The following is a 12,644-nucleotide window of genomic DNA, read 5'->3' on the forward strand; positions in this document are numbered from 1 at the left end:
ACATAGGAAAACTAACAGTTGTGAGACAGCTCCCTGGGTAGGTAGGCTTCAGCTTCTACCACTGAGCCTGGTTTTAAAACAGCTTCTCCACCACCACTCCATCATGGAGCCCAAGAGTTTGCACTATTCCCATCAGCAAGTAAATCGGAAGTGGGTACTTGAATCTCCCAGGTCTACTGCGTTCCTGCATGTGGGTGGGGGGGGAGAATCTCCTACCCCAGGGCCCCACCAGAGGGACCTTCAGGAGGCAGGCAGGCTTGGAAAACCTTTAGATGCAAGAAACCTGGTGGGGCCCAAACCCCGCCCACCCAGACTTCTTATCCATCCATCATCATCTCTCCCCCCCCCCCCCCTTGAACCAGCAGGCAAGCTACAATCCTTTACAGAGAGCATGGATGAAAAGCCCCACTTCAGATCTGGTTGGGGGTGTGAACTTTACCAGAAAGCTCTAAATTGCTAAGCAAGCACCTGCATATTTTATGCAGATTACAGCAGCCCTGATTCATTAGGAATTTCATTAGGAAGTCATCGGGGAACTCTAATAAATTAACTGGATGATGATGAATTGGGCTAATAAAAGGTATACATTTTAGAAACGGGCAGTTCCAGTAATCAAAGTCCAGGCGTTTTTATGTTTGGAAAGGGTGGATAGGCGGAGAGAAGCAGGGGAAAAAAGAAAAGCATTTTTAAGATTTTTCTAGTTGGCATGACCAGACCTCCCCAAATTATTCTTGTCTCCTTACCGCGCCCCACCACTCTCAGCCCACCCCACCCCCCCCCACTATACGATGCTATTACAACTTAGCCCAGCAAGATCACAAAGGAAAAAAATTAAGCTGAAACAAGCGAACTACTGGGCCATTTACTGAGAGTAATCCAATTGCAAAAAACCCTATTCCCAATAGAGGATTTTCACTAAAATCCTACAACAGGGACATTTAACCAGATTAGGTACCAGGGAAGATAAAGAGGCTAGTATTAGATGATGAATGGATTAGAGTCAAGTTTCATTTCAGAACGTGTCTTCATTTCCTTTTATTACTTTTAGGAAGGCACAACTTGCATTAACATCAAGGAATTGCATTAAAAGAAAAGAAGTGAGGTCCTCGCGCTGCCCACTAGCGCCTCTGGAGTTCAGGCCCCACCACACAGTTAGTTCTCCACACGTTTTTCTCCCTGTCCTTTTCTTTCACTAGGTGAGGAAGCGGTATAACATGGAAAGAGTATTTTACCACAGTTCGTTGTGGGGAAGGCATCTTTAAAAGGTGCTGCTAATTCTTACAAGAGTATATTTGAAAAAAAAATATGGCCTTGATGCTGCAGACAAAAATGACACGCCAAAGTCAGGCTTCCCACAATCCTGTTTAATGATACCTTAACAACAGGACGCTTTTTGGAGAATGAGGGTAGCTACTTGCTCATAGGAGCCTTGCATGGTGAGTTATCATTTTGCAATTAAAGCGCTGAAGTTAAAAGCACCAAAGCAGAGGAAGAAGCTTTGGGACCCAAAACACATCCTTAGTCAGCAGCCATGAAGGCCTGGGCAGGCCAAAGTCAGCAGAGTGAAGGGCTGCCCCAAGGCTAGTGCCAGCATCTTATGAACACACACGGAAGATTCTTTTAGGGGATCATTTCTGTTTAAGCAGCTTGAGAAGTAACCAACAAATAAGTTCCCACTGTGTGCTGGTGTGAAGGAAAAGAGAAAGGGAGAGGGAAGGAGAGGGGGGGACAGACAGAGTCAGATAAAGTAGAGACCATTCGGAGAAAAGGAAAGTGATTGCTGCCGCCTTCCAGAAGTTTTCTATTTGGTTGGAAAGATACACACCCGCTGAAATGAAAGAAAGCAGACCAGTCCCAGACAGTTTAAATTAAGTGTATAAAAACTGTGGGACTAGTGGGAAGACGATAACCCAGAGGAGGGAAGACTGGCACTAGAGGTTGAAGGGCTTTCAGGGAATGGGACTGCCACACACAATGGAAGGGGGAAGTGTACAAACCCATGATGGGAGTAAGGGGCTGGGCGTGGGCAGTGACATTTGCAACTCAACCCGGGATGAGTGAAGCATCTCTCAGGATGCTTATCACAAATTCAGATCCGCAATCCTAGGAAATCGCTCAGTAGGGGGCCGACTGAGTAGGTCTGGGCACAGGACCTGGGCATCTTGGGTGTGCCAACTGAGTGTCAGGTGGCTCTTCTGTTCAGCTATGACCCTGTGACCAGAGAGCCACACAGGCATAGGCATAAGCGAGCACAAAGGTTCTAAGACACCTGAGTCCTAATCATTAATCAGGTCCTAACCCTTAAGAGAATCCATGGAAAGGGCTTAGCACAAACCCCATTACAAGGTAAGCACAAGAATGGTGCTTTATTATTGTTGTTAGTGATGTTAGGAAGGAGTTGCCTGATGGCATGGGTTTGTCTGCAGTACAGAAGCACAAATTCCACAGCTGTCTTCCAAGGAAGACTAATCGGAAATGAGGGCAGAACCTTCTTTACTTGTCTGGCAAAGGATGAAGACAGTATTTGGGCAACACTGGAGTTTACTGGGTGTGTGTAGAATTTAGATACATGTATGAAGGCAATTCCAACAGAAGTTGGGCACTGGTCCTGGCTGCCCTTGTCCTGACATTATTTTGCACACCTGAGCCTAGCCAATAGGTTTGCTCCTGTTCAGTCAAAGATTCATAGCATGGGGGTGGGGTGAAGGGGATGTGAAGTTTTAACTGCTGCCTGGCTTTGGAGGGAAAAGGGGCATGGCTCTTTTCTGATCATGGCTGCACATCAGACAGGTCCCTATGAAACAATACCACACATCTCTCTTGGTTGACTGGTTCCCAAGCCAAGGGGCGGGGGGTGCAGTCAGTCCTGCAGGAACCAGGGTCTAATTGTTTCTGCCATCCAACCTGCGGGTACCTGGGTTGCTTTTACAGTGGGAGGATGTTCTCAAAAATGCCCACGTCTCTCTCTCTCATATTCAGAACCCCTTTCTTCCTATGTCCCATCATGCCTGCTGCTGGGGTCATGTATGCACCTTTTTTGGTCCTACTTTAGTTAAGTTCCTTAAGGAAAAGGACTATCTTCTAGAAGCCCATGTCCCCTGTCACGCCCAGCATGGCGGAGTGGTGAGCACCATCTCATAAACTGCCTAAGAACCATCCAATTGCAACTGCGAGCATTACAAGAAGAGGAGAGAGCCGGCCTCACAGATTCATCTCACTCAGTAAATGGCAGAGCTCTTTAAATGGAGTTTACGCAGAATCAGCGAACAGAGCTGGGTGAGCCTTCAGAAACCATCCAGGCTAATTGTTACCACCGTGCCTTACAAATGGTTTGGGGGCCCACTGCATGTACATCATGACCAAGAGTGAATCTGTAATTCAAGAGAAAGACCAGGTTTACAGTCTACTTCCCCAGTCTCACTGTGTGACCTCTCTCAGGCCTTCGCTTCTGTCTCTGTGAACTCCAGGTGAGAAGTGTTGTCTACCTCATAGGGTTGTTGTGAAAATTAGGACAGCATGCCTGCAAGTGTTTAGCACAGTGGCTGGCATGTAGCTACACATGCAACGCAAAGGAAGCTTTGGGAAATACCACCCAATGAATACTACTGGTGAGTGCACAATGAAGACGGGGTTCGCTACCCTTCCAGTGTCTTCTAATTAAATTGACAGGGGGCGACGCGGCCGCAGATTTCACATTCCTTACTGCAGAGGTAAGGATGTTTGCTGTGGGGCAAGAGTATATGGATGTTTTCTGGCCAGTCTCCCTCAGGCATGCCTTTCTTAAAAACGTGATATTCAATTCGTTAAGGTATTTAATATCTCTTTTGAAAGAAGTCACTTTATTATGCTAATTAAGAGTGCCACAGAAGAGTTGAATGGTAAATAAAAATAAGTCACGATGACCAAGGTCCTTCCAGAATCAGGGCGAGGGCCTTGAAGGTAGGAGCTGACATAAATGAAACACAAAACCACTCAAATAGGAAATGCCCCATAGACTTTTCCTTCTTCTCTTCCACAAGCTCCCACTTCTTTCAACATGTCTTTAAGGATTGGGTTCAACACTGTGCCACCCTAAGAAAATTCAGATGTGAGAAGCCCGTTTCTCACAGACCACCTTCCAGAAATGCACCCAGCAAGTCTAAATTAAAGCCACGGTCTGTACCGGGAGTGTCAGTGGGACCAACCGTCTGAAACGTGCATCTTTCTTCCCCCTTTTATCTTTTTACAGATGGATCCAGCGTTCAAGGCAAAACAAGTACAATATAAAACCAGGTGTCTTTTGGGGGAACTGCTTTATCTAAAATATTAAATGTGGCTTCAAGACGATGTGGGGAGACAAAAATCATTACTTCCAGTGACAGCTAACTAACATTTAAGGTCGTGGTGGTGGCAGTCCTGGGAAGCTGCAGGGGAAGCATAAGTTACTGGTATTTAACTCTTTAAGAATATGATGAACGTTAGGAATCCCTGAGCCACGAAAAAAGCAAACTTCCATGAAGTATTCCCCATCACAGTTGCCCATACACACCCCACCATCAGCACCTAAAACTCACTCGTGGAATCACCTAGAACCCCTGCCTAGATTAACTGAGGGGAGGGCGGGGAAAAGAGCACTGAGCTACTGTTGCTAATGCTCCCTGGTCAGCAGCAAAACAGCTCACCACTGCCACCATTCAGTGGAGCCTGGGCTCTGTACCAGCGTGTGCTGGGTATGACACACGCAATCTACCAAGTTCTCACAGCAAACCTATGAAGTAGTACAATCTGTCATTAGTTGCACAGAGCAGATGAGAAAATCTATCCTGAGTCACGGGCCTCAGGCAGGTGGTGTTTCCAGGCCTTGTACCCTCACCCGCTTGACTCCCCACCCGTCCTGTGACTGCAGAGACTGGCACTGGGTTGGGGTTCATTGTCATGCTGATGGAGTGAGCTGCACCCCATAAGTCTAGCCCGGGCCAACCTTCCCAACTGGATACAGATGCTTCGGGACTCACAGTGGGAACTGTCCCCCACCTACCAGTCTCTGGAACCTAGACGAGTTTCAGCAAACAATGTCTCCTCTACCCGCACCCAAACACCCCAAATTAGGAGTGGCTTTAGGCTCCCTGCCTCCGCCAGGACACCCTTGCCATAGGGCATCAAGTATCTTTACAAGGGGTTTTACAGCCTGTGGCTGATCATGGGAGGTAGGGGTGCAGAGACATGTAATGAGATGTTTCTGCTTCTGCAATAGAGACACAAGAATACGAGGCCAGGTCGGGTCCTGGTGATAGAAACACATACGTGGTCAGTTCACGCTGACCAGAAACTACAAGAAAGTCAGCTAATAAACCAAACCCATTAAACTGTGTACACAATATCTATTTAAAAGGAACCCAAATCCTTTTCTGATTTTAAATCATTCAGGCTTCATGCTTTCTACCTGGAGAAGTGGCTGTTACGCAAAGCCAAGCCTTCCCGCTTCTGTTCATTAAGCTCCATGGGTTTTGAGCACTGAATAGTTAAATTATAAAGAAAGGTCCTTTAACAGCCCTCAAAGCACACAAAGCTTGTCCACCCCAAGTATTCATCCAACTACAGTGGGGGTGGGGGTGGGGGCCCTGTGGCTGACCTCTGACCTCTCGAGAACCCTTAAGCCTAGTGTTCTATAACTTGGCCATGCCACCCTCATCGTCCGAAGGCTGCCCATGACTGGGAACCAGGCAAGTGAAAGATTGATGCAGGCACTTCTAGATCCCCCTGCTAGCCCTCCTCTAACCCCAACCCCTCAACCTTCTGTAACTGTGGGGAACCCAAAGGGAATGAAAGCTTGCCATTCACCTCACAACCTATTAATCAACAGACGCTGAAAACAAATAGAGCCATTGCTAGCCCTGGCCTCTCCTCCGGCCCTCCTCTTCAATGCTCCCCTATTGCTCTCCCTTTCTGTGGAAGAAAAATGGGGCCAGAAAGTGCCTTTACGAGTCCAGCACAATAAAACAAAAGCAGCACAGAGGAGCATTTGTCAGCCTTCTCCCCTCCCCAGGGTGGCTGCACAAGGTCTTCAGTGGGCTTAGGTTACCGCCCTCCCAGGGTCTGAAATTGGCATCAGGAAGGGGCACCATTCACTCTAGGTTTACATAAAAAAATGGGTTTACAGCTTATCTCTAATGCCTTTTCCCACATGCGCTTACTATAGCTGCACCAAGGCCAATGGCAACTGGCAAAACATTAACAGATGTTGTACGTCACTGGAGCCACGGAGTGCTGGTGAAGAGGAGGGGCTGGTGATGAACTAGGGGCTGTTTCTTACGCACCAACAAGCCCTTGGTGACTCAAGCAGTCCTATTTTTTTCAGACTATGTGCCACAGGGTGTTGGAATGGTCAGCAAAGGTAGGCCTCCTACCTCATCAACCCATTGCCCCAACAATTAGCAACCACTTCAGCCACTCGAACCACTTCAAGGAGACACAGAGAGCAAGCTGGATCCAAACCTGCACACACAGTCCCAGCCCAACTTACAGGTGAACATCTGGCTGTTGCATATTGCAAACCTCCTGCATACACAGAGGAAAGGGTGGCAGGCGGACTTCTACCTTTGGCCAAATGGGTTTCTTTCATCATTTTTCCCTCTCCCGTCATGCCTATCAGAAACCCAGCCAGTGAGGACCCATCTAGGGCAGTGGCCGGGGTCCATGCATGGTTGAACGCTGCTCCTTTCTAAGGCCTTACCCCCAGCTAACGGAACATTATTCCCTGGACAAGACTTCTACTGGTAATTACAGCACTGCCTGTGGAAAATAATAAATAAAAAAGAGAAGGCTTCAGTGGGTTCGAGTTTTGCTTGGAGAAATAAGGTGGTTAAGAGAAAGGAAGTACGCCTGTGGGATGCTGGAAACAAATACCTACCCTGCAACTTTAGCACACAGCCGACATCCCCTGCCCAGGGTACTGTGGCATCATGGGGACACAAAGCTGCAGTCATATCGTCTGCAGCCAATGAGAGTCTGACATTTGGGGTGCTGCTTATCAATGGCTGACTCCCCCCATCCCAATCAAATGCATTTGGACAGTAAGAAGAAGAGAGAAGATTCTCCCTGCCATCTATAAAATTCTGCCGACTCACAGTTTCTCATGTACTCACACAGGCATTAAAATTCTTCTTGCAACGAAATGAATCAACAGGGCAGGCAGGGAGAGAATAAATGTGTACTCAATTTTCATCCAAATTCTCACACACACACATGCATATACATAGAACTAACTCAAACCATCCTAAGCCTGTGGACGTTATTTTCCTTCCCCTTCCATAATACAACAACCCAGATGGTAACACACCAAACATGACAGTCGAGCATTACGGGTCTAAGGTGCCAAATTCAGCTCTTCTTGATGACCTTTCCTTAATCCCCAAAAAGGAGGAAGGGAGGGGAGGGCTGGAGGTGTGTGTGTGTGTGGGGGGGGGGGGGGTGGCAGCACACGGAGGGGAACATTTAAACCTGGAAAATAAAGATGTGCTCCAGCTGCTTGGCTTTGTGAAGCGCAGCCAAAGCTCAGCCCAGCAAAGCTGTGCATTCACAGGCTCTTGAACAATTACTTCCAGTTAAGTTCATTAAACATAATTTATTTCCACTCATTCTCATTTATTTTCCAATAAAAAGAAAGTATCCTATTGTGCTCTCCCCACTCCCTCCAACTACCCTTTAAAGCACTTGCAGGCTGAAGTCTTGGCCAGCCCAGTCCAGGTTCGCTCCTGACCAGAGAGGTCCCAGGGTTTTCTTCTAGCCTGTCTCCCTCCCAGAGCAATGCCACAGCATCCCGGAGGTCGGTGAGGGGGTGTGGCAGTGCCACCAGGTTCTTTAACTGTCCTCATCCTCCACTAGGTCTCAGAGATGAAGAACCAGCCACTTCACTCCTAAGAAATTTTCAGGAACCTGCAATCTCCACCTTCCCGAAATATATTTCTCTACTACTTGGAAATTAAATGATTGGCATTAACATAATCAATCTTGTTACGTGTCCGAATGTGCAGAAAATGTTTGGGAACTGGGTAAGAGGGTACGGACGGCTGTTTCTAGGAGAGCAGATTTTCAAAACAGTGCCAGGAATAAAACTAACCTATTCCAAATGAAGAAATCCAAACGCTTAAATTGAAAACAACTTTTAAAAAATAATGATTTCCAGGCCAGCCCCCCCCAACCCGAAACACAACAACCCCAAATCTACAGAATCCTAAATATAATGGAAAGGAAATCACCAATTTTGATTTAGAGTAAGTTGTAAGTATATAATGGTTATTACATCCTGGGGATTTCAAGAAAGAGTGAACAAAATCTGATCCCACCTTTCTAATTTATATACAATGAAAAGTTGTATAAAAATGCCTTTACTTTTTCTTATACACCCTGTGCCTAACTTCTGAATCTAAACCGTATTTGAAATGCAATGCCTGCCACATGGAGTCTGAGAAAAACTCAAGACACAGCTGTTTCTTGAGAAAATGGGTAAATTTCTCCCTAGAAAAGAGCGGTAAACTGGAAGGAGGAATGACGGTCTTCACGTGGCCCAACAGTCACAAATGCCCAAACTCTGGATTCCGCAGGAATTCAGCAAAGACAGACTGAAATGAGACAATGCAAAGGCGGAAGTGCATTGTTCTGCTCTATTTTGCCGTTAGTGTGGCATGCTTTCACCGGCTCTGCAGCTTCCATAAATGATACACGTGGGAAGGATACAGAGTGGCAATGGGGCAGGGAGGACGCTATTGCTGCTCCCTCGGCTCCCAGGCTGATTTGGAAGTTTAAGGGAACAAGGGAATGACCTAGGCAAAGTTCAATTTTTTAAAAATCCTCAAATGTGTGCAGAAGTATGTAATCTGGAGGGCATATCAGGATTTCATCACATTCCAAAATATTGCAAAAGGAAAGAATTCCATTACATAGCTCAGCCGGGCCCCCCACCAACCCCAAACCACAAAGGGGAGGTTTTCCTAAAAATATAAGGTTGCAGGCTCTGTTGCTTCCAGAAAATGCCGATGCAGCAGCCTGTTGTGACAATACAAAGATCATGATATCTGTATCACTGCAGTCGGGAATCTACCCTTTCAAAGCAACTCCCTTCCTCTACGACATCAAGAATGGAGATTTAACCGTCACCAAAGCAGCACCCAAGTAATTTGAGGAAACTGAAGAGTTGCAACCTTTCAGGAATCTTGAAAACAGGAGACTGTGCTGGGAAGGAAATGTCAGCAACACAACTCATACATTTGCAGTCTCTTCCCCACAATTCTCCCCAGTTTACACAATCATACACTGAACTGGAAAGCTGCACAGAACCAGAAAGGAAAACCAAGACATACTATCTACCACTTTGTGTTTTAAAAGGACATATAGGATTTATCATGATTTTGAAAACATGAGGACTCCATTACTGTCTGTAGTACATTTCACTTCTTCCCTAAAACAGCGAAATCGAAGAACTGACTGACTACTGCATGTTTCTGTTTGGCCATTCAACAACAACAAAATAATAATCAAAGTCATAACAAAGATAATTAAGGAATCACCTCCAAATTCAAGAGAGCACCCTTACAGCTTGTGGCAAAGGGTTTGACCCAACAGTTCAACATAGTGCAATGTACCCTAAACTCAAAATTGGTATTGAAAAGGGCCTTCTTCCTAACCATTAACAGCATAGTGGGCTGTCATCAGCCTATTGCTCACGTTTCCAAAACACATTTTATATTAAGTTTAGAAAATACAAACACCACAAGCAAGACTGTAGCCCTAAAAAGGCCGGCATCTAAATTTGGAGATCGAAAATAAATACAACTAAAGACAGAGCAACAGAAAGTTAGCATTAAATATGAAACCAAAATACACAGTTTACACAAGCGCTGCTACTGTAAAAGCCTTATTGCTCAAAAAGCGTTTCGAGCTTCGAAAAAGTACTCTCCTCTCTGAGGCAATGTCATTTTTCCTTCTCTTTCTTCCAATGGGGCCCACCCTGATGGGTGAAAGAAGAAACATTTATTTGTTAGAAGAAACCCCCAAACCCCACCACCCCTTTCCAGATTCCAGCTTACGCACACTTGGGGAGCCAGCTCTGCGATGCTATATAACTGTTAAGGATTGGGATGAAAGTCAGGCTTTCTCTCCACCCCATCTTTTTTTTAACCCTTTCTCCCCCTCCCCCAAAAAACGGCTATGAAAAGTACATCGTGAAAGGGCACAGCTTGAGTTGACCATTTATTCTCGTTTTGTTTTTCTTTCCCACCATATGAATTTAAAAAAAAAAAGAAAGCGAAAAAAAAAGCACAGAGGTTTAATGGTCAAGACCATAGCAAGGACACGGACACGAATGAACAGACACACACACACACACACACACACACACACACACCACTACTCACCCAGCAATTCAAATTGAGGTGCCAACCGCCCAACTGCTGGAAAAGAGAGAACCCGGAGGCCACTGTGCCCCCCTTCCCACTCAAATCTTCCATTCCCACTAAAATTGCATCCCTAGGGTACATAATAGCTTTGGTTTTCTTTCTCTCCACCTCAAAAAAAAAAAAAAAAACTTTCTCTGTACCTTCAAGATGGGACTGGGCCAGCTTTTTTTCTCCTCCCTTACTGCTTTTCTCACTTTTCTTCTTCCTCCCTGCTTCCCCTCCCTTTATCCCTTTCTCTTAAAGAGCCGGAAAAAAGCATCTTAAAAGATGGGGATGGCTCCAAGTTTCTCCCCTGGTAAGCCCCAAACGCTTAGCGTTCTCACATTGCCTCTCATTTATTCTGTTAATCCTTCCCCTTCTACATACATCCCTCCAAAACCAAAACAAAAAAATAAAAACATAACAAAAAGAAACCTAATAATCTAGTTCAACTGGTTGCAAATTAAATCTTTTTTTAAAAATGTTTTTAATGAAAAAACTCCTTCTAGTTTCTCATTTTTACCACTACAAAATCCGTAAAGAAAGGGGGAAGGCCCATTTTCCCCAGCCAGCTCAGGGCACCTAAGCAAAGTCCCCTCCCTCACCCGTTACCTTGGGCAGCAGGGACAGAGCTACCGCTAAGAGTAGCTAAGAAATTACGGTCAGCCATGAGGGAAAATGATCAACCGTGTACAGTAGGCAGGCACTTTATCTGCAAGATTGTCAAATCCCTCAAAACAAATTTCTTAGGGAGAGGGCTGCGATGAGAGGGGGAGGGAGGAAAAAAGTATATTTTCTTGTCACAGTGACACGGGAGTGACACTTGGTAGGGCCTTGCCTGCCATACACACACACCCTCTTTTCATTCCAGGTAAGAGAGTGTGCCTGAAAGAGCCTCCACTGACCTCTCTGGAAGCAGAAGGATGTAAGCTTCCTGTGTTCACTGGCATTCCATTAGTCAGTACGCTAAGTCGCTTTTTGACTGTTTTGTAAGCTTTCCCCAAAAAGAGAGACAGAGAGAGAGAGAGACAGAGAGAGAGAGAGAGAGAGAGAGAGAGAGAGAGAGAGAGAGAGAGAGAGAGAAAGCGCGCGCAAAGGGGTGCAAAGGCTATTTCCTGAACCCTACGAATGCGACTTACTTTTCCTGGGTCTCTCATAGGATCCAGAGCCAGGGACGTACATGTGGGTTTAACTTAATTGGAGTTGAGAGACTTAGACAGACATCACAGCCTGAAAGAGTCCAATTTTACATGAAGGAGGGGAGTGTGGGAAGGTGGCTGCTCCAGGAGGGGTTAAAGACAGAAGAAACTTGAAGAGGACAAAACTCTGCCCAGAGTGTTAAATCATTTCACCCTCTTCAAAAGCAAACACACACTCCGATTTGCATGCAGGTAAGAAAACACCCCTGCTGCCCCAAGGGATCCTGGACCTGACTTGCTTGAAGCAAGACCAGTGGCAAAGGTTTGGTTTTTTCTGGCAGCCGGGCACCTAACATAGAGGAGATAGTCTTAATTTACTGACCGATTGCCCAGCTGTTTATCTCCAAACCCACCACAGGACTGTTGTCATGACATTGGTCTTTAAGCAATTGGTTAATACACCGGACAAGTAAATTACCACCACCACCACCCCCCACACACACAGGGCTAGGAGAGCTTAAAGACAACAAAAAAGTGAGAATTCTTAATTTTCTTCTTTTCTTCTTCTTTTTAAAAATACTGCTCCGTGGCCCCTCTTCCTGGACTTATCCGGCCTTCCTGTGTAAGTGTCTGACAGCAATCTTTAAGGCCCTTAATACCAAAACAAAACCTGCCATTTCCCTTTACATGGTGGTAACAAAAGCATCGAGCCTCTAGTATGACAAGTAAAAAGCCCCAACCACGCAGCCCCCTAATTGCCTTCCCTCCCTCCATTCAGGGGACGACCACACTCTGCCAGCTGCTTTTGTCACACATGCAATTTCTTAAGTAAACTGCAAGTTCCCTCCTCACTGATGGACAGCTCCCAATCACTCAGCAACAATAACTTATAAAGTACAGCCAACAGGATGGGCAAATTTGGCTCAAATTTATTTTCTGGTTTTCTCAAAAGACAAGAATGAAAACAGCAAGATGAGCCAACACGTTCCAGACAGAGCTCCTCTTCCTTAACCAGAACAGGGAAATCTCGTGAATTTCTTCAAACTAACTCCTAAGAAACTGCTTCCGGATATTTGCTGTCCCATCGCTCCGT

At 45.8% G+C, this 12,644-nt stretch overlaps 1 protein-coding gene across 35 annotated transcripts in view; it reads right to left on the minus strand.

The window, feature by feature from the left end:
* Positions 1 to 12,644, minus strand: part of TCF7L2 (transcription factor 7 like 2) — a 192,420-nt gene that overhangs the window by 26,543 nt on the left and 153,233 nt on the right. The window lies entirely within an intron of this gene.

Source organism: Rhinolophus sinicus, chromosome 15, assembly GCF_057876585.1.
Source record: "Rhinolophus sinicus isolate RSI-liver-muscle chromosome 15, RSI-T2T, whole genome shotgun sequence".
NCBI lineage: Eukaryota > Metazoa > Chordata > Mammalia > Chiroptera > Rhinolophidae > Rhinolophus > Rhinolophus sinicus.